The sequence below is a fragment of the Bos taurus genome, chromosome 2 (assembly GCF_002263795.3).
Source record: "Bos taurus isolate L1 Dominette 01449 registration number 42190680 breed Hereford chromosome 2, ARS-UCD2.0, whole genome shotgun sequence".
NCBI lineage: Eukaryota > Metazoa > Chordata > Mammalia > Artiodactyla > Bovidae > Bos > Bos taurus.
The window spans coordinates 77,779,706-77,800,558 of record NC_037329.1 but is presented as its reverse complement, the minus strand read 5'-3'; the positions used below and the strand labels follow the sequence as shown (position 1 = coordinate 77,800,558).

The 20,853-nt window shown below is 37.6% G+C and overlaps 1 long non-coding RNA gene across 1 annotated transcript in view; it reads left to right on the top strand.

The window, feature by feature from the left end:
- LOC112442359 (uncharacterized) overlaps positions 1-19,801 on the top strand; it is an 87,672-nt gene extending 67,871 nt beyond the window's left edge. Inside the window, exons 3-5 of the long non-coding RNA XR_003030471.2 lie at positions 11,508-11,580; positions 13,861-13,921; positions 19,527-19,801. This is a non-coding gene — a long non-coding RNA (uncharacterized lncRNA). The remainder of the gene's footprint in view (positions 1-11,507; positions 11,581-13,860; positions 13,922-19,526) is intronic.
- Positions 19,802-20,853: the final 1,052 nt, after the last annotated feature.

Sequence of the window (20,853 nt, the reverse complement as noted above, 5' to 3'; positions counted from 1 at the left end):
GCTGAAGCAGCTGATTAGCAGGTGTTCTTAATGTAATTTTTTATTAAATAGAACACCATATGGGTAAAAATTAGATCAGCAAATGGCAGTATTATGATTAGTCATTATTAAAAGCTTGGAGCAATGGCTGGAGGGGTGATGTGGGGGTCTTGGCCTGCCCCACTGCAACCTAGCTCCTTCCCTGGTACCTAGCCCCTTCCCTGGTACCTAGCCATCTTGCTACCTGCTTACTCCCACATCCCACTGTAGTTTAATTGGAAAAGCTCTATTCTTCAACTTCTTCCTGAACTTTCTAGGAGTTCTTTGGCCCTTTGAATGTGTCAGAACTCAAGTTCTAAAAGGAAGAACCCAAGAGAATGATTTAAATTGGTGTGGAAGGAATATAGGCTAAAGACAAGAAATATTGTAGCAGGTACTTAGGAAGTTAGCAAGACCCTTTAGAGGCTACCCTAGACCCTAGAAAACAAACTGTCTTCTCATTTGCTGAAGATACTGTTGAGTCAGGGCAACCTACAACAGCTTCTCACATTTATGTTATATCATTTCTGGATATTATACTTTATATGTATTGATACTATACTAAATCATGTTATAAAAATGTACTTTTTTTCTTTTTTTGCTTATTTCCTTCTCACTGGTCAAGGTATTCTTCCCAAGATTAGACATTAGTCTGTTGAAGTGTAGTGATTGTTACAGCCACAATACCCAAACAAGACTGAGTACAAAGTAGGTACTTAATATTGTTGTTTAGTCCTTCAGTAGTGTCCCACTCTTTTGTGACCCCATGGACTCTAACTGCCAGGTTCTTTTATCCATGGGATTTTCCCAGCAAGAATACTGGAGTGAGTTGCCATGACCTCCTCAAGGGGATCTTCCCAGGAGTATCTTCCCAGGGAAGACCCAGGGATTAAACCTGTGTCTCCTTCATTGACAAGCAGATTCTTTACCACTGAGCAATCCCGTGAGCCCAGGTGCTTAGTAAATATTGGTTAAAAAACAAGTAAATGAATGAGACTACTAAGTTTTATGTATTCTGTAGATTGTGTATATGTGTTTGTGTGTGTGTGTTTATGCTGCTTTTAGTTTTATAAATGTTTTGGAGTCAGACACTGAATTTGAAATTTCTAATAGAATCACAACCCCCAAGCATTCTGGTCAATGGTCACACATTCTTACCAAGCCTGGATGTACACTACATTGTCATGGGGGAATCTAAATAAATGTTATTAGCCTGAGACTCATAAAAAGATGGCTAGGCACCAGACATTCAGTTTATACCCTATTAGTTCCTACAAACACTCCATGAATAGAGAACCCTAATCCTAAGTGTCAGCATGGAAGGGAAGACACAAAAATGGTCAGATTTAACCTCCATGTCTAAGAGACCAGTGATAAATTTGAGGCACTGAAGGAAATAAAGGTACACAGGTATAAATTCTAAGCAGTCTGCTTGGTTAGTGCTTATTTATAATTGAGCTGTTGGGGTAAATGCACAAACAAACAAAAAGTCTAAATAAGATGACCAGGTCCAGGAAATTAAAAATTTTGAAGGTATGCAAAGAGACATGCAACTTTTTTTACTTGACATCAACATTAATCCTCCATGGATTTTAATTTAAAAATTGACTTGTATAAAAAAGATAGCTAATAAGAACATACTGTATATCACAAGAAAGTTTACTCAGTGCTCTGTGGTGATCTAAATGAGAAGGAAATCCAAAAAATGAGGGGAAGTATTTACACATATAGCTGATTCACTTTGCTGTACAGCAGAAACTAACAACATTGTAAAGTAACTATTCTCCAATAAATTTTTTTAAAGCATTGACTTTTGAAAAATGTCTTTAGAAATCTCAGTGAGAAATTCTTATACAGAATGGACTAGAGGGGAAAAACCAGGAGGTAGAAATAGTACATTGGATGGTAAACATTTCTTCCATTTCTGATTTTGTATTTTCTCAAGTGTCTCTGTTAATTACACGAGGAGGACTACTCCTCCTGCCCTTTTAGCACTTTTCTTTAAGGTTTCTCATTCCAAGGGAAAGTTTTTAAGTCCATTGAGGCTTTCTTTGTAAATTGAAAGTATGAAGTGAGGAGGGAGGAAAGAACCTGAATCTATCAAAACAATGATTTTCCTGATAGGTGCTTTAAAAAGGCTGCCTATCTTTCCAAGTCTTGGTGTATGCTGAATAAAAGCACTGATGTCTTCACAAAAGAGAAAACATAAAAGTGCTACCTAAAAATTGCTAGACAGCTATAAAGGAAATAAATGACTCTATTATTCTGAAATGTAAGCAAACATTGACACTAAAGCCCCGGGCAAGACAGGAAGCTATCTACTACTAATAAGTGAGAGTTTGATGACCCTACCTCATATGATACATAAAGGAACAATAGCATCATTTTCTGGGAAAAGCTATTTAGATGCTCGTGTTTGAAGTGGGATCACAGGGTTGTTTGTGTTGTCTGTCCTTTTGTTTTGGGTCACTGTTTGGCTACACCTATGTCCAGGGCAGATGGTGACCAAGTCAGAATTCAGGATCTGTCCTTGGGACAGTTGAAAAGATTTTATCAAAACAGAAATCATGGGATTCCAAGCAGAACTTAATGTTTTCCAGCATATCTCCACCACCTATTTTAGGAGACCCCTTTATCATCCATTTGTTTGTTCAACATGGTAAATATGAGTTGGTACAGATACAGGTAGCTTAGGGTGGATGGAGTGGGGGAAAGGGGCTAAATTTATTCAGGTGGGAAGAGGGAGTGCTTAGACCTTTCACATTATTTTTTCCTTTTCTTCTCTCTCATGTGATTGGCTGGTGAGAAAGACATGGGATGTCCTGATTCTGGACCCTGGAATAGATTCAGAAAGAAGAAGGCCTTGAGTTTGCAGGGGAGATAATCTGAGAGAGGGAAATGCTCAGAGAAGGGCTTTAGGCTCCCTGTAGACCCTGCTTCATTCTGCCCTTGAGATAGAAGACAAGATGAGGGAACCAACCATTGAAAAAAGGAGCAATAAGGTTTATCTTAGGTAGCAAAAAATTAAAGCTCATTTTCTTGAGTCAGGCTTAATTGACCTTGGGCAACCTCGTGGCTCAGATGGTAAAGAATCTGCCTGCAATGCAGGAGACCCAAGTTTAATCCCTGGGTCGGGAAGATCCCCTGTAGAAGAGAATAGCAACCCACTTCAGTATTCTTGTCTGGAGAGTCCATGGACAGAAGAGCCTGGTGAGCTATAGTCCATGGGGTGACAAAGAGCTGGACACAACTGAGTGACTAATAGTTTCCATCTTTCTTTTCTAACCTCTAATAATCTTTTTGACTCAATTACTTTGCGTATAAAACACTACAAAAATCCCACATATACAGTATTTCATCCACAGAGGTTTGTGAGCACAAAATAATCTGACATACACAAGTTCTAAATAAATATTCACTGTTTCTCAAATTTATTATTATTATTATTGAGAATAATAAAAAGGATCTTCAGGCTTCTCACAGAGACAAAAATAACTGGTAAAATGAGATCACTGATATGTGGAATCTAATTAAAATGACATAAGTGAACTTATTTCCAAATCAGGAACATACTCACAAATTTAAAACACAAACTTATGGTTACCAAAAGGGAAACATGTCAAGGAGGGAAAAATTAGGAGTTTGGGATTAACATACTCACACATATAAAGAGAACTAACATGGATCTACCATATAGCACAGGGAACTCTATGTTCTGTAATGATGACCTATATGCAGAAAAAAAACTGAAAAAAAATGATTATATGTACATGTATAAGTGAATAATTTTGCTGTACACCTGAAACTAACCTAACATTGTAAATTGATGATACTCCAATAAAATTAGAAAAAAAAAAAAACTGATCAGAAATGAAACACACTAGGGATTGTGTGCCTCAATAACCAAAAGAAACATTGGCCAAGCAAGTTTTTTCAGATATTTATCTGAATGCAAACATGTGCATACAAATCCTTATGCATCCATTGGAATCTGCATCTGTAATGGAGGTTTTAGGATTAGGGATTGGGCTTCTATCCACACTCTATTCCAAGGTTCATTCAGCATTTAGCAGAAAACTGTGATGCACAGCAAGATCTCAAAAACCCTACTGCAAACATCTTGCAATCAGGAAAAGCCTTTGAATCATTGCAATATCCTAATAGTACCTTGAGCTGCATCTGGCCTTTATACCACAGTACCATCTCTTTAGGGACCATGGCTTACTGGGAGTTAAATAAGGTCACATGACAGCCAGTCTCTGTAATTCCTTCTGACTTTCTTTTCTAATGGCCTTTCTCTTCCCCTGAAACTAGAAGCTATCCACTAGGTACCCACGAAAGTGAAAGTGTCAGTTTCTCAGTTGTGTCTGACTCTGCGACCCCATGGACTCTATTCTGCTAGACTCCTCTGTCCATGGGATTTCCCAGGCAAAAATACTGGAGTGGGTGGCTATTTCCTTTTCCAGGGGATCTCCTTGACCCAGGAATCAAACTTGGTTCTCCTCCATTGTGGGCAGATTCTTTACCATTTGAGGTACCAGGTTAGGTATGTGTATCATTTCCTAGATTTAGCCAATAGGCCATAATCTGATTTTAATGCAATGGTTCTAATTTAGGTGAAAAAGCATGATGGATTTCTTAGAAGATGGATGGGTTACCACTACTGAGGCAACCAGAAAACAGACTGTCTTCCTTCCAGAAGTGCAGAAACATCTGGATTCTACCCATATGGACTCCAAACTTGAAAGTTTCTGGTGGTTGTCACTTCTTCCCTGTCAGGACAGTGGCGGCTTGCTTTTGCTTTCTGACTAGCTGCAGCCCAGTGGCTGCAGGAAGAAACTCACCCCCCTCTCCTTCTTCTCTAAACCCTCAGTCTGCATAGGGGTCTGTTGTCTAGGTACTTGAGCCCTTTAATTCTTTATTTGACCTCACTGACTTTGCTTCTTCTCTGAGTGTAGGGAGAACAGAGACACTTTTCTTCTCTGGAAATGCTCACTTAATGTGGAAAAAAGAAGTTTAGGTTTACTTGAACCCTAGCTACAAAGTCACATAGAACAGTAGGTAAATGCATCTAGGATCCATAGGAACTAGACAGTTATCCCTTCAATTACCAACTATCAGCAGCTGGTGCTAAGGTTTGGTTGTGGCAGAGGAAAGTTTTGGAGACAAGTCCTACCTATGACCTTGAACTTGAGTCCCCGTTCACATGTTCCTTGGAGTTCTAAAACCATCAGCAAGCTGATACTTAGCTTCATAGTCTGCTATTTTGTCCTCATGCGCCTCCTAAGATAGTCAGGTGATTAGTAATGTATCATCTTACTTACTTCCCTCCCTTTGATATCAAGCACTATTAAAATTTTATCTCTAGTTTTGACAGCCTTAAAGAATTACTTGTTGTGTTTATGTGCAGTATCACCTCTGCTCCTGGATATTATATTGAATTCAAATCCAAATGTAACAGAGTATCTGTTCAGGTCAGACAGTTTGTCAAGGTCAAGGGATGGTGTATTCCATTGGAAGGGAAACAATTTTAGTTTACAAGAAGTCATGTGCACTTACAAAGGAGCAAGAGAAAAGGAAAGCAAAATCAGATAAACTGAGTGTTTTTAAATACTAAGTGTTAAACAGGTACTTTCAAATATATCAGTATTTCATTCTGACAACAAATCTAGAGAGTAAGCATTACTATATATTTTTTTTAAGTTTCAAACTTTGATTTGACTTTAGATTGGCATGAATTTGTAAGATATAACACAGAAAGATCACAGTATCCTTCATCCAATGTCCCCAATAGTTAAGAATTTGCAAATCTGTGCTAGACTACAGGGAGTAGATATGAACACTCTTCCTTGGAAAATCCCATGGATGGAGGAGCCTGGTAGGCTGCAGTCCATGGGGTCGCTAAAAGTCAGATATGGCTGAGCGACTTCACTATTCTGCATTTATTACTTCTTTAAGGATTATTATTTATTATGGAAGAGACAAATCTATAAAAATTCTTCAGAAACAGAGACATGTTGTGAGCTTCTTGATTTGAATAATGAAAGTAAGTAGAAGCATCATATAAACTTGCAATTAATTATCTTCTCAGCAAGTGAGTGGAGAACTAAAAAAAAAAAAAAAAGACTTTGAAAGCTTAAAAAACAATCCTTAGGTTTCATAATGTTCTCTTTGGTGGTAGACTGATAATGTGCTACAAAGGGTGCCCATGTCTTAATCCCTGAAAGCTGTGAATATGTTAGGCTATGTGGCAAGGGGAAATTAAACGTGCAAATGAAAGTAAGTTTCTTAATTGACTGATGTTGAGATGGGGGAATTATTCTGACTTGTGTGGGAGACCCAGTGCAATCACCAGGATCCTTATTAGGATATAGAAGGAAATTGAGTGTCAGAGTGACGCAGCATGAGAACAACTTAATCATTCATTGTTGGTTTTCAAGATGGAAGGAGATGAAAACCAAAGAATACAGGCAGCCTCTAGGAGACAGAAAACAAAATAAATAAGTTCTTTCTTAAATTCTCCAGCAGAATACAAGTCTGTCAACTCCTTTGTTAATCCAGTGAATACCATTTTCACATCTGACCTCCGTAACTGTAAAATAATAATGTTGTTGTTTTAACCCACAAGTGTGTGGCAACTTATTACAGTAGCAATTTGCAATACAGCATCTATTGCTCTTTTCCTTCAAGTTGATATTTCTCTAGTTCTTGACATATCAGTGATTTTCACTTGAAATGTGGACAAGAATATTATGTTTTTACATTCTGGGTCTTAATTCATTTGCTTTCACTGACCATTCGTGATATCACTGGCAGGGGAAGGATAGATGTGTCCTTGAATTACCAAGTCAGGGTAGAAGGTCAGTTGACCTCTCAGCCTCTATTGCTTGGGGATGGAGGATGTCCTCTTAATTAGTTCTGGATGGATATGGGATTACCAGATCTCCAACACTGCTATTAACATCACCTTGCCTGGAAGGAGCAAGGACACCTCATTATTGCTATTCGTGTTGCCTTTGGTGGCACCTTCACTATTGTGTTGTGGTAAAACACCTGCCTTTTTACCTGGTCTTTTAAAAAGTGATTCGAACATGGAGAGAGATAATTGCGTTGTGACTTCTCAATGTAGATGAAGTCCAGGTTGCTCATACAGTTTCCACTGATACCAAAAGTCCGGAGTTAGTTTGCATATTGTTAATATGCTATTTTCATATTAGTTGAAAAATTACATATTTTCAACCCAGAAGGAATGACAAATCTTGGTTCTTATGCAGTCTTCTCTGCTACCCATTTAGCTTGCGTGGTGCAAGTGGTGGAGGGGTCACAGCCTTTTGATGGTGTTTGGCTGGTTAAGTTGTTACTGCCAATATTCTTGGTTCTTTGGCTAAAAGGCAGCATTATATCTGGAAGTTTTGTCTGTGCCCTTTGGAGTTTCTTTGTTCCCTACTGCTTCTACTTCATTTCTTGGATATAAGAAGCAAAATGAAGGCCCAGGGAACTCAAAGCTGTATTGGTCCTTGTGCTGTGAGGTCCCTGGCAGATCTGTCTTCTCTCTGATTTTCATTGTTCTCATGTTTTGTGTTTTTGGTTTGTTTTTGTTATTTTATGCTTGTTTCTTTGTATGTTTGTTCATTAACTGTCCAAGATAGTTTTGTTCTTAGCAGGATAAATAGATTAAAATGTATATACTTCATATTCCTGTAAGTAGAAACCATGCTTTTCTTTTAAAAAATTCTTTAATATTTTTTTTAATTTTTAAAGAAATTTATTGGAGTGTAGTTGCTTTTTTTTTTTAACTAATCAAAGTTGAGATTAAGAATTGCCAAACAACTTTCTGAAGCCTGCACATCATTTCATCCAGTACCAGTGACTGAATATCTTGATTACCCCTGTATTTTTCCCTACTCCTGTATCTAGAATTATAAATGAGAAACCACATAACTGAGTGGTAACTTGGAGAATGTAAACCTTATCCTAAAAGTAACCCAGAAACATAGACAAGATTTTAGAAAGGCTTGGAAGAGCATGTGATCAAGTCATCTGGATGAAGTTTTTATTTAAAATAAGACTGCTTTCTCCTTCTAAAACAATTTTTTTTTCTTCTCTGAATAATCTCTTCTCAACTCTGGCTATCTTTTGAGTTGAATACCTATTGGGGGATTTTTGCTTGTTATTCTCACTGATATTTCTCATGCCTCAAAATAAACCAACTGGGAGAAGAAGGCTTCACTGTGTCAGGTTACAGAGTCTCAGGCATAAAGTGAATAAGGATAGTATTTAGAAGTATCTTGACAGAAGTGCCAAATTAAAACAATTTTTAGAATATGTATTTATACAGCACATCTTAGTCCAGCAGCTGTAAGTACCTTTAGAAAGAGCCAGAAAATGCATCAGTTGTACAGAAACCAGCTTTCTTCTGCTTATTGATTCAAACAGATGTGTGTATTTATACACACAATACATATCTCATACATACCTGGAAGCACTGTGTATCAGATATACCACGATAAGCTATAAAATCATAGATTTGCTTTCCCTTTCTTTTATATGTTTTTCCAAAAGTTCTAATGAAATGATCTTTATCTAAATAATTAAAACTTATGGCATTTGACTAAATAAATAACCAAGAGTGTATTGAACAATTACGCTATGCTTAGCTGTATAGTAAAGTAGATTCTTTATGCTTTAAATCTTATCAACCCCTTAATTCAGTCCTACATCCTGATTTTCAGCAATCTCACTCCCTTCTCATTGAGTAGTCCTGGCTAAATGAACAAATTTCTTTCACTTTCTCTTTTCTTCATTTGAAAATGTCAATGTTTAAATCCCCTATGCTTCTGTCTGACAATAATGTATACCCCCTCTCTTCCTATGCTAACTTCTCCATCTAAGCATTTGTTCCCCCATCCATTTTTAATAAAGAGAAAATATTTCTAAACTTTCTATATTCACAATGCTGGTAGAATCTCAGTAAATTTTCAGTGCATTCTGATGCCAAAAGAAAAACCTAAAAGTTCCAGTTAAGTAACTAAGTATAAAAAGTAGTAATAAATAACTATATCCTGGTCACTTTGTATCTGGTAAAAACAGATACAAAGTGACTAGGATATAGACATTTTTATTTTATGGCTGAAGCCACAGTTACTTATGTCAACTGAAAGGAAGGGGAAAAAAAAAAAGCAGAACCTGGAGCTCTGTTTTACTTGGCAGACATTCTGAAGATTCCAATCCCAGGACACAGTATCTCAGACAATGCTGAGAAACTGTTCTGAAGAGTTGAAGTGGAGAGCCAGGATATATAGGAGTTTTTGCAACAAAGGTCAAGTAGTCAAAACATCAAAAGATTATTGTTAATTATAGAAAACCAGATATCTCAAGTTAATGAAATTAACACTTTTCTGTAAATGGAAAGATGCAGGAGTCTGGGCTCATCTAAATCATTTTATTTTTGATGTGCACCTCAGCTATCTGGGGCCATTTTCTCATCCTGAGTCTCTTCAGGGTGCACAATAGCTGCATCATTCCATTCCATTCTGGGTTCCCTCAAGGCTCACCATTGGGGCAGCTGTAACATGGTGGATTCATATTTTTCATTAACACTTCCTACTGGGATAGATGTGCCTATTGGGCACTGCACAACATCCCAAAACATAGAACCATACTGGATGCCAACACCCTCATACCCTGTTTCATAGTGATTTTCTCATTATACCTGCATTTTATGGCAGCAAATACTAAGGCAGCTTCACATCAATAAGGGTATGGTACAGTCTAAAGGAGGGCATAGCAACCCCTTCCAGTACTCTTGCCTGGAGAGTCCCATGGACAGAGGAGCCTGGCAGGCTACAGTCCATAGGCTCACAAAGAGTAGGACATAACTTAGCACACACATACACACATAGCCTAATGTCTAAAATGCCTAATACCTTACCTAAGTAGTTGACATGGCACATTGCTGTTTTCAAATATTACTGTGTTTCCCTCAAAATTTTAAATGACCCCACCCAGAGAATGGCATGACTGAAGCAACTTAGCACATATGCATGCACCATGGATCCAGGTCACCATGGTGCTCCAGACATTTGAGCACTTAGTTCAGGAACCATGGTCAAGTATCAACCACAGAGCCAGAAAGTCTCAGCTCAAATCCAGCTCTGCCATCTTCTAGGTATGCACTGCAAGAAGCATCTAACCCATGTTTGTGTGTGTGTGTGTGTGTATTTTCATTTGAAACATTTACAATGTTCAAAATTTGGAAAGGAATACAACAAGACTGTATACTGTCACTCTGCTTATTTAACTTATATGAAGAGAACATATGAAATGTCAGACTGGATGAATCAAAAGCTGAAATCCAGATTGCCAGGAGAAATATCAACAGCCTCAGATATTGCAGATGATACCCATGGTAGAAAGCAAGGAGGAACAAAAGAGTCTCTTGATAAGGATAAAGAGGGAGAATGAAAAAGCCGGCTTCAAGCTCAACGTTCAAAAATCTAATATCACAACATCTGTTCCCATCACTTCATGGAAAATAGAAGTGGGGAAGTGGAAGCAGTGACAGACTATTTTCTTGGGCTCCAAAATCATTGTAGATGGTAACTGCAGCCATGAAATTAAAAGATGCTTGCTCCTTGGAAGGAAAGCTATGACAAATCTAGACAGTGTATTAAAAAGTGGAGAAATCATTTTTCCAACAAAGGTCCATATACTCAAGGCTATGGTTTTTCCAGTATTCATTTATAATGTGACATATAAAATAGGTTGAACACCAAAGAATTGATATTTTCAAATTCTGGTCCTGGAGAAGACTTTTGAGAGTTCCTTTCAACTACAAGGAGCTCAAACCAGTCAATCCTAAAGAAAATCAACCCTGAATGTTCATCAGAAGGACTGATGCTTAATTCGGAAGTTCCAACACTTTGGCCACCTGATAAAAGAGTCACTTATTGGAAAAGACCCTGATACTGGGAAAGATTGAAGGCAAAAGGAGAAGGGGGTGGAAGTGGATAAGATGGTTAGATATCATCACTAACTCAATGGAGATGAATTTGAGCAAACTCCAGGAGATAGTGAAGGACAGGGGAGCCTGGTAAGCTGCTGTCAATGGGGTCACAACGAGCTGGACACCACTTAGCAACTGAACAACAACAACAGATAGCATTGTACTAATGTTTAAAATGACATTATTCATTTTGTAGAATTTTAGTAAAAATTAAGTAAAATTCTATAAGCAATGCCTTTAAAACAAATCTATGCATAGAATATACATTGTCCAAATAAGTGTTACCTATTTAAATATTAGCAATGTCTTCATTTTCCAGAATCTTTAACCTCTTTGTCAATTAGATATTTCCCATAAGGCCTAATGCAGATTAAAGGCTCCTTCCAGTCTGAAAATAAGAAAGAAACATATTGAGAGAAGTTGTACAAATAAAAAACCATAAAATCTCCCCCGTCCATTAATCTAAAACTTTCCATCTCTGTAGCTGTTGTCTCTAACTCCTGAACTGAAGGTTTCCCACTACAGGAAAGGCACGGTAACTAGACACTGTTCAGCAGGTGAGTTTCTGTCCCCTTATTCTACCTGTCTCTATTGATAAGTACAAACCAGTTTGAGTTTTTGTCCAGAGCAAGTAAGCAAGTTCACACAGTGTATCCCAGGGGCAAATAGGAGACCAAAAGAACACAACTCTCATTTTGCATTATTTCCTCTCCTACATGCCTAATGACAACACTTGATGTGCTTTTCAACCTGTTCTTACTTGGAAATAAGGTTTACTCTTGAGCAAAAGATCTTAGAAAGTCCCACAATATATTCTTGCTCCTGAAAAATTGAAGGAATCCATCACTAAAGTGATAAGCAGGACGATGGAATTTGTGAGCAGAGGAAAATAGTTGGGTAATAGGATGTTGCCCTGTGAAATAAAGAAATCTATGGAGTTGTTTAGCTCTTAGTAAATACATGATAGAGAAGAGAATTAAAAGTTCATTCAAATAGAATTAAATATGAAAAATGAGGGGGCAAATGGGATCTTGTTTAAATACTCTGTGTTCTCAGCTAGGTGAGATAAAGCCACAGCCCCTCATCTTGACAATAATTTATTGCCTAGAGGAATTTTCGTTACTGCTTTTTCACTGAGATAGCTTCATCAATAAAAAGTATAAAGGATAAGAACAATGTCAAAATATCATCACCCAAGAAGGAACCATCTCCTTTATTCTCAGTGGAAAATGTTCTTTAAAAGGATTTGCTTTGACTTTAGTCAGAAAACCTATATTATTTACAAAGTAAAGGGAAAGTCTCTCAGTCGTGTCTGACACATTGAGACCCCATGGACTATACATTCCATGGAATTCTCCAGGCTGGAGTACTGGAGTGGGTAACCTTTCCCTTCTACAGGGGATCTTCCCAACCCAGGGATCGAACCCAATTCTCCTGTATTGTAGGCGGATTCTTTACCAGCTGAGCCTGAAGGGAAGCACATTTACAAAATAAGGAAAATACTGTAACAGATTTGGTCTAAAAGTATCCAGCAAAGGACAGGGCAAGAAATTGCAATTCTACCAGCAGTGCTGAGGCCAAAATATTTTAGAGTTCTCTACACACAAACCAAAGTGGGCTTGGAGGCTCAATATTTTGGGTTTTATCCACAGTTCTGCTGCTTAGTCTTAGACCACTGACAAATTATTTAAGGTGCCCTGGCCTCTGCTTCCTCATCTCTAGGGGATGGGCATCTTACCAGAAAGCAATTCATATTGCAGCTGAATAAAAGTCACAGAAACTGTCCTCAGAGAGGCTCTTTTTCACTTCATCCTACTCTAGGGCCTCTCACATTCCTTCCAGTTGATTCCCAGAGGCCTCAGGACTGTCACACATTTGTTGATGCTCTTACCTATGAGAAGCAAGTACCATTTTCTTCTCTGCTTTACAAAACTCACATCTTTTGTTGCTGTGAAAACACAGGGTCTGTTAGAGACTTTCCTGTCTCCCTTGTAGATGCTTGATGCTGCTAGATGTCCAGATTAGAATCAATATCACTTTAGTGTTTCTCATTTTCTTTAGGACTCTTTCTGTGTGCAGCTCTAACTGGTCCCCCAGGCTATTATACTTTTTAGCTCTCAATCACTTTTTGTTTACAATGTTTTTATTCTGCTTACTGCATTGCACTAATTTGTGTATGTGACTCACTCCTCAACATTTATTGAATGAATCAATTAATTAAAGAAGGTGTGCAAGTGAGCAATGATGAGGCCTTTAAGACTGGAGAAAGCAGTGTAATAGAAAGTAAGCTTTAACTTCCTTAGGAGTTAAAGCTTTCCCTACCCAAGACCCACATAATACAACTTCCAAGCAATCAGTACAATTTCTTTCTTGGCTGGAAAATGCCATTATTGGTCCAAGTCAAACCTGTATAGAAATCAGCATTTTGGCAGTTGAATTTTTTTAAAGATAATGTAAGAGGAAAGGAGTTGGTTTGGTACTCGATCCTTCCAGACCAAGGGAGAGGCAACAGTAATAACACAGCCAGAATCAGAGAGAGACAGACTCTGTCTTATTTTGGTCTTCATCCTCATGGTTTAGAATAAAATGGAATGGAACAGAATGAGACACATAATATTATCTATTTATTATCTATCTACATATATATGGAATGAATGAATGCATAGACCTCTGAACTGGTGGACACAGGTAGATGTTCTGAAAGTTAAAATGCATCACTGTCCTCTTCTTTATCCTGATAGAATAATTTAGTTCTATTTCTTTTTTCTTTCTGTACATTCTGAAGAACTGAGACTAAGAAAATGCTTGTAAGCATAAAAATTGTTGATGTTTTTCAGTGGAGAAGAAATGTGCAAGCAAATGAAGTTGGCAGAACTTGGTCTGAGCAGTTAACTGAAGGTGAATCTCACCATCCTAATGGTAGACACACACACACACGTACACACACACACACACAAACACCTCTTTATATCTCATCAACTTGTTAATAACACTAGGATTTTACCACTAAGGATCCAGTTACTTTCTTCTACAGTCTTTATTTTATAACATAAATTACTTGGTAGATTCTTTTCAAAGATGGGATAGAACATAAGAAGTTGGCAGAAATAGATGGTGAAACAGTGGAAACAGTGTCAGACTTTATTCTTTTTGGGTTCCAAAATCACTCCAGATGGTGACTGCAGTCATGAAATTAAAAGACGCTTACTCCTTGGAAGAAAAGTTATGACCAACCTAGATAGCATATTCAAAAGCAGAGACATTACTTTGCCAACAAAGGTCTGTTTAGTCAAGGCTATGGTTTTTCCAGTGGTCATGTGTGGATGTGAGAGTTGGACTGTGAAGAAAGCTGAGAGCCGAAGAATTGATGCTTTTGAACTGTAGTGTTGGGAAAGACTCCTGAGAGTCCCTTGGACTGCAAGGAGATCCAACCAGTCCATTCTAAAGGAGATCAACCCTGGGATTTCTTTGGAAGAAATGATGCTAAAGCTGAAACTCCAGTACTTGGGCCACCTCATGCGAAGAGTTGACTCATTGGAAAAGACTCTGATGCTGGGAGGGATTGGGGGCAGGAGGAGAAGGGGACGACAGAGGATGAGATGGCTGGATGGCATCAGTGACTCGATGGACGTGAGTCTGAGTGAACTCCAGGAGTTGGTGATGGTCAGGGAGGCCTGGCGTGCTGCAATTCATGGGGTCGCAAAGAGTCGGACACGACTGAGTGACTGAACTGAACTGAACTGAGGGAGGACAGACGGAGAAGGCGATGGCACCCCACTCCAGTACTCTTGCCTAGAAAATCCCATGGACAGAGAAGCCTGGTAGGCTGCAGTCCATGGGGTCACGAAGAGTCGGACACGACTGAATGACTTCACTTTCAATTTTCACTTTCATGCATTGGAGAAGGAAATGGCAACCCACTCCAGTGTTCTTGCCTGGAGAATCCCAGGGACAGTGGAGCCTGGTGGGCCGCCGTCAATGGGGTCGCACAGAGTCAGACACGACTGAAGTGACTTAGCAGCAGCAGCAGCAGGGAGGACAGAGGTCTTTTGAGCTAGAGAGAAGGCATTGCACAGCCTTCACACACCCTAACACTTAGACTAAATCCACAAATTCTATCTCCATGTGTCTTCTATCCTCTCATGTGTTAACAAATTTACTCCTCCCAAAACACTGTGAGAGAAGACATTATTATTACTCATACTACATTAAGGGGTGGGGGGGATAAAAACTGACACCAAAAGACCTAAATTCATTTCCATGTGTGCATATGTTCTAAGTTGTTTCAGTCTTGTCCAACTCTGCGATCCTATAGGTTGTAGCCCATCAAGCTCCTCTGTCCATGGGATTTTTTCAGGCAAGAATACCCTGCTCTCCTCCAGGGAATCTTTTCAACTTAGGGATCAGAGCCATGTCTCTTATGTTTCCTGATTGGCAGGTGGGTTCTTTACCACTAGCACTTCTTGGGAAGCCCTGAAATTCATTTCAAATAAAGCATTAAGTGGGGGATCTGGAAATTAAATGCAGGCATTTGGAACTCATAATATACAATAATAAAGGTTGAAATAGAAACTTCTATCTCACTCTTGTCAGCAAGAAGTTAGCATTGTCCCTGATTCCACAGAAATGGTTCAACATCCCAGCCAATAAATAAATAATAAGCAAATATGTATATATGTATAAACATACATGTGCATATTTTTCTCCTAGACTCCCCCTTTCCTGTTTATTTTTATCCGTAATCATGAAGCTAACTCTCCAATTTGAGGGCTCAGATTCTAAAAATTCAAATAGGCACACAAAACAGAAAGTGTATTGAATATTTATTTATTTAATATAGAATAGCAGGAGCCCAAAGAGCTAAAAAACTTTGGTTTGGGGATATTTCTGAGGCTTGATTTATTTATTTAGAAAACTATTAGGCTATCTTCTAGGAGATGTAACATCGAGTTAAAACTTTGCCATTAACTTCTATGGCTCATCACTAGTGGTCTAGACTTTATTTTCCTAATCCATGAAATGAACTATTGAGTTCTATGATATATGAATTTCCTAATGTTTATGAAATCTTAACTTTTTATTTTTTATTAATATTAAGTAAAATTGAGAGGAAATGTGATAAAATGTTATTAGTTGTAGCTTATTTTTATAGCTATCAAATTAGTGTGACTTATCCAAAAGGCTTAGCATCCTGGTCAGAAGCTTTTATTGTATTGCTTTAAATAAAGTCCAGTCCTGAAAAATTTGATTCATTTTCCCTCCTTAAAAGTTTGGCATCTCATTGCATATTAACTAATCTTCTGCCTTGTCTTACAAGATTTAATCAGGTTCTTTTTTAATAAAATTTTTGAAATTTTTATCTTTTACAAAGGGTAGAATGTTTTAAGATGTACACATTCAAGAAACTCAGAGTTGCTATAATTTTATAAACTTCATACAGAAATAACACAAACAAGAAAATAATCACTCACATAACATTATAAAATATAAGCAAATACAGTTTGACTGTGATGTAAATTGCATGAGAGACATAGGTACCTAGAAATGTGAACTTCAAGAGGCTAATAGTTTGTTTTAAATACACTGTAGATGCAGTAGTTTAATATCATCATAGAGTTCCTTTATGTGGAAGACACTAAAGCATATATCAAGCTATTTTATTTTGAAGACATTTTAGTTTATCTATGGAAGATAAAATCTTTAGGAAATATTTGAGATCAATCAAAAACAAGACAGCTGGCACATAAAATCTGATAGAGTCTTAATCACTGAAATCCAAAGCAAGTTTATATCTACCTGGGTAACATTTCAGACACATTGGTCAACACATGTTACTTTCTATTTGATAAGTGTATTGTTAGTCACTCAGTCATATATGACTCTCTGTAACCCCATGGACTGTAGCCTGCATGAACAGGAATTCTGTCCTTGGAATTCTCCAGGCAAGAGTATTGAAGTGGGTAGCCATTCCCTTCTCCAGGGGTCATTTTCCAACCCAGGATGAACTACATACATCAGTTGGAGCCTTGTGTTCATTGTGAGCTAAGTGAAAAATCATTCCTTTCACAAATATTTATCTGTAAGTAGTAGTTAGAGTTCTAGGCTTTGAAACTGAGGCAGACACATTCTTTTGCTCTCACAGAGCTTGCATTTCAGTGAGGGGAGCAGGATATATATATATATACACACAAGATTATATATATATATATTATATTTATTTAGGATATATATATTTATATATAAATCATATATACATGATAATATATATATATATATATATATATATATATATATATATATATATATACAGGATAAATTTTAGGAAGCAAATAAAACCATAAAGCATTTTAAAAGGGTGATTTGATAGATACTACAAAGAATTATTTAAATTGGAGATCTTATAAGGTTTCAGTGAAGCTAAACTGACAATTGAAAAAAGAAAGGCAAATAGATAAAGATAGTATGGTCAGGTCTACAGGGATTCAGAGTCTTGAGAGCAAAGTAAAACACATGGCTTTCATTTTAAATCTGCAAAAAGCCTTGTGAGATGGGGAAAACATTTAACTAACTTCTCTTCTTAATTCTTGAATTGTATGTCAGCCATTCCAGCACTGTTATATATCCTGATACCATTTGTATTTACTCTCCCTCCATTCTGCTAGATTTTCCCTTTTAATCATATTTTTTTCTCCCTCTCCAAAGATTGAAACAGTGGCTCCAGATTCCTTTCCTTTTACATCAGGCAACATTTCAGCATAGCCCTTTTATTCCCACTTTCAAAATTAGATACTCAATCCTATAATGCTTGATAACCTAAAAGGGGAGAATTCTTGTTCACATAACTATCAATTGAGTCTGTCTTGAATTGGAAGTTCCTAGACTAAGTTATTTCATAACTTTTCATTGAAGAAGTTCAGTTCAGTTCAGTCACTCAGTCATGTCCAACTCTTTGCGACCCCATGAATTGAAGCACTCCAGGCCTCCCTGTCCATCACCAACTCCCAGAGTTCACTCAGACTCATGTCCATCGAGTCAGCGATGCCATCCAGCCATCTCATCCTCTGTTGTCCCCTTCTCTTCCTGCCCTCAATCCCTCCCAGCATCAGGGTCTTTTCCGATGAGTCAACTCTTCGCATGAGGTGGCCAAAGTACTGGAGTTTCAGCTTCAGCATCATTCCTTCCAAAGAACACACAGGGCTGATCTCCTTCAGAATGGACTGGGTGGATCTCCTTGCAGTCCAAGGGACTCTCAAGAGTCTTCTCCAACACCACAGTTCAAAAGCATCAATGCTTCGGTGCTCAGCTTTCTTCACAGTCCAACTCTCACATTCATACATGACCACTGGAAAAACCATAGCTTTGACTAGACGGACCTTTGTTGGAAAAGTAATGTCTCTGCTTTTCAATATGCTATCTAGGTTGGTCATAATTTTTCTTCCAAGGAGTAAGTGTCTTTTAATTTCATGGCTGCAGTCACCATCTGCAGTGATTTTGGAGCCCAAAAAAGTAAAGTCTGCCACTGTTTCCACTGTTTCCCCATCTATTTCCCATGAAGTGATGGGACCAGATGCCATGATCTTCGTTTTCTGAATATTGAGCTTTAATCAAATTTTTTCACTCCCCTCTTTCACTTTCATCAAGATGCTTTAGTTAGTTTTGGCCAAAATATCACTAATTTGGTTTTTCACTTTTTTTTTTGTTAAATGTAAGGTATTTTATTCAAATTCAATAAAGCAAGGAAAGGCATATCCTTTATGATCTCTTGGAATAAAGTAGCAAAAGAAAACTGAGTAAAGGGATTTTTCAAAATTAGCCAAATATCACTCAACATAGTCAAATAATTCAGCTTTTTCCTGACATTTTTTGCTGTATTCCAGAAGATAATGGATACCCTCTCCTCTACCTTTACTTAGAGGACATGGTGCTTATCATTTCATTCTAGCTTTAGCAGATGGATAAGCAAAGAGTACACTCAAATAGGGCTCTTAAAAATATTAATATTTATTCCACATGCATCCCAGTAGAATGTAAGTTTTGAAGTTTACGAAGTTTGGCTTTGCCTAATTAATGTTTACTTTTGTTCATCACTAATTTACAATGAAGAAACAAAAGAACATCTTTGGGGGCATTTTTAGGGGACTAAAAGTGATCCATTTTATTAAAATTCAACACACCAATACATACTTGTTTTGTTTTTCAATTATTTAATCCCTTAACTACACACATCATATTTGGAAATATGTGAACATATAGGAACTTATGTTTACAAAGCTATTATCTGGATACGTCTCTCTCATACAAATATACAAAGACAGTACTACACCTCTCATATAGATGTTTATCATTCCACACTTTAGCTAGGCAATGGTGAATTTCTCATCTCTAGTCAACCTCTCTCTATCTTTATTCTCCTCCATAATCTCTTCAGATTATTATCCACCAAACTTCCAGGCATGAGATTCAACTAATTTGTTTTATCTATTTTTTTTCTTTCATGGAACAGGAGGAAAATATTTCTTTCATGGATGAAAGCGTAAGTTTTCTCCAAGACACAAGAGTTTTTCTCAGGAAAGCAGCAATTATCTTCACTTTGTAAGAAAGTGAAGGATATAGGACTCGATGAAGTGCCAAAATGAATGTGGAAACACTTAATACTTTAAGACATATTGGAGGATGAGAGGGAAGTCTGAAGACTTCTCAGAAACATCAACAAAATGGAGCCCTTGACTTCATTCCTATTGACCTTGTGTATTGAAAAAATAAAAAGCACACAAACTACTGCTTGTTTTGTTTGAAGAATGATTATAAAATTCTGTTAAATCTCTGTGACTTGAATTTCTATACAAAGAGCAGGGAGTAGTCATAGACTTTTTGTTGACTATTGATTTAAATCCTTCAACTGGTTGATTAAATCATTCACTTGGTTAGCCTTTGCTAATGCTCCTATGTCATGATAGGAGCTTTCTGGTCCTTGATGGCCTGCTGTGCAACTGGTCTTATACATGTGTCCTTAGGGTCCTAGGTTTATAAAATCAACAAATATAAGTCCCACAAGTTGACCACAGAGAATCATTTATAATTAGGCAATTTTTATGGACAAAGTGGCCCCTTAACAGAATTGTTGTCCTCTATCTAGGCTTAATGAAAGGGATTTAGGGTTATATCATATAGAGACTGCTTCCCAGGTGCACTACTGCTAAAGAACCTGCCTGCCAATGCAGGAGACTTAAGAGAGGTGGGTTCAATCCTTGGATCAAGAAGATTCCCTGGAGAAGGGCATGACAAACCACTCCAGTATTCTTGCCTGGGCAATCCCATGGACAGAGGAGCCTGGTTGGCTACAGTCCATAGTGTCACACAGAGACAGGGATGCCTGAAGTGACTTAGCATGGCATGGAATGCATATATAGGTTAATGGACTGTGTTCTTTATTTTTCATATGTATGGGGAATGTATAACCCTGGTGGTTTCCAGATACATATTCTATACTTCTCAGTGTCCTGAATTTCATAAACACACAGAAATGTCATGGACTTTAATATAGCCTTTGGTCTAGTTTGGTAGCTGGTAGCCATCTTAACCATTCTGACCTCATTGTTCTTTTGGTTTCTAATGGTTTGAAATGAAGTACTTGTCTTCAAATTGCTAAATCTTGAAGGATCTTTGTATAGGGTCTACTTTATTAGACTTGGTTGCCTTCTGACATCACCATGCTCTCACCTCATGCCCAAACATAGTTTCAACAATGTGAGATGGGACCCAGAGAGTGGAACACCACATTCTATGACAGAGTTTGGGCCAGAAATCAAAGCCATTTCAGTTCTCTTCTG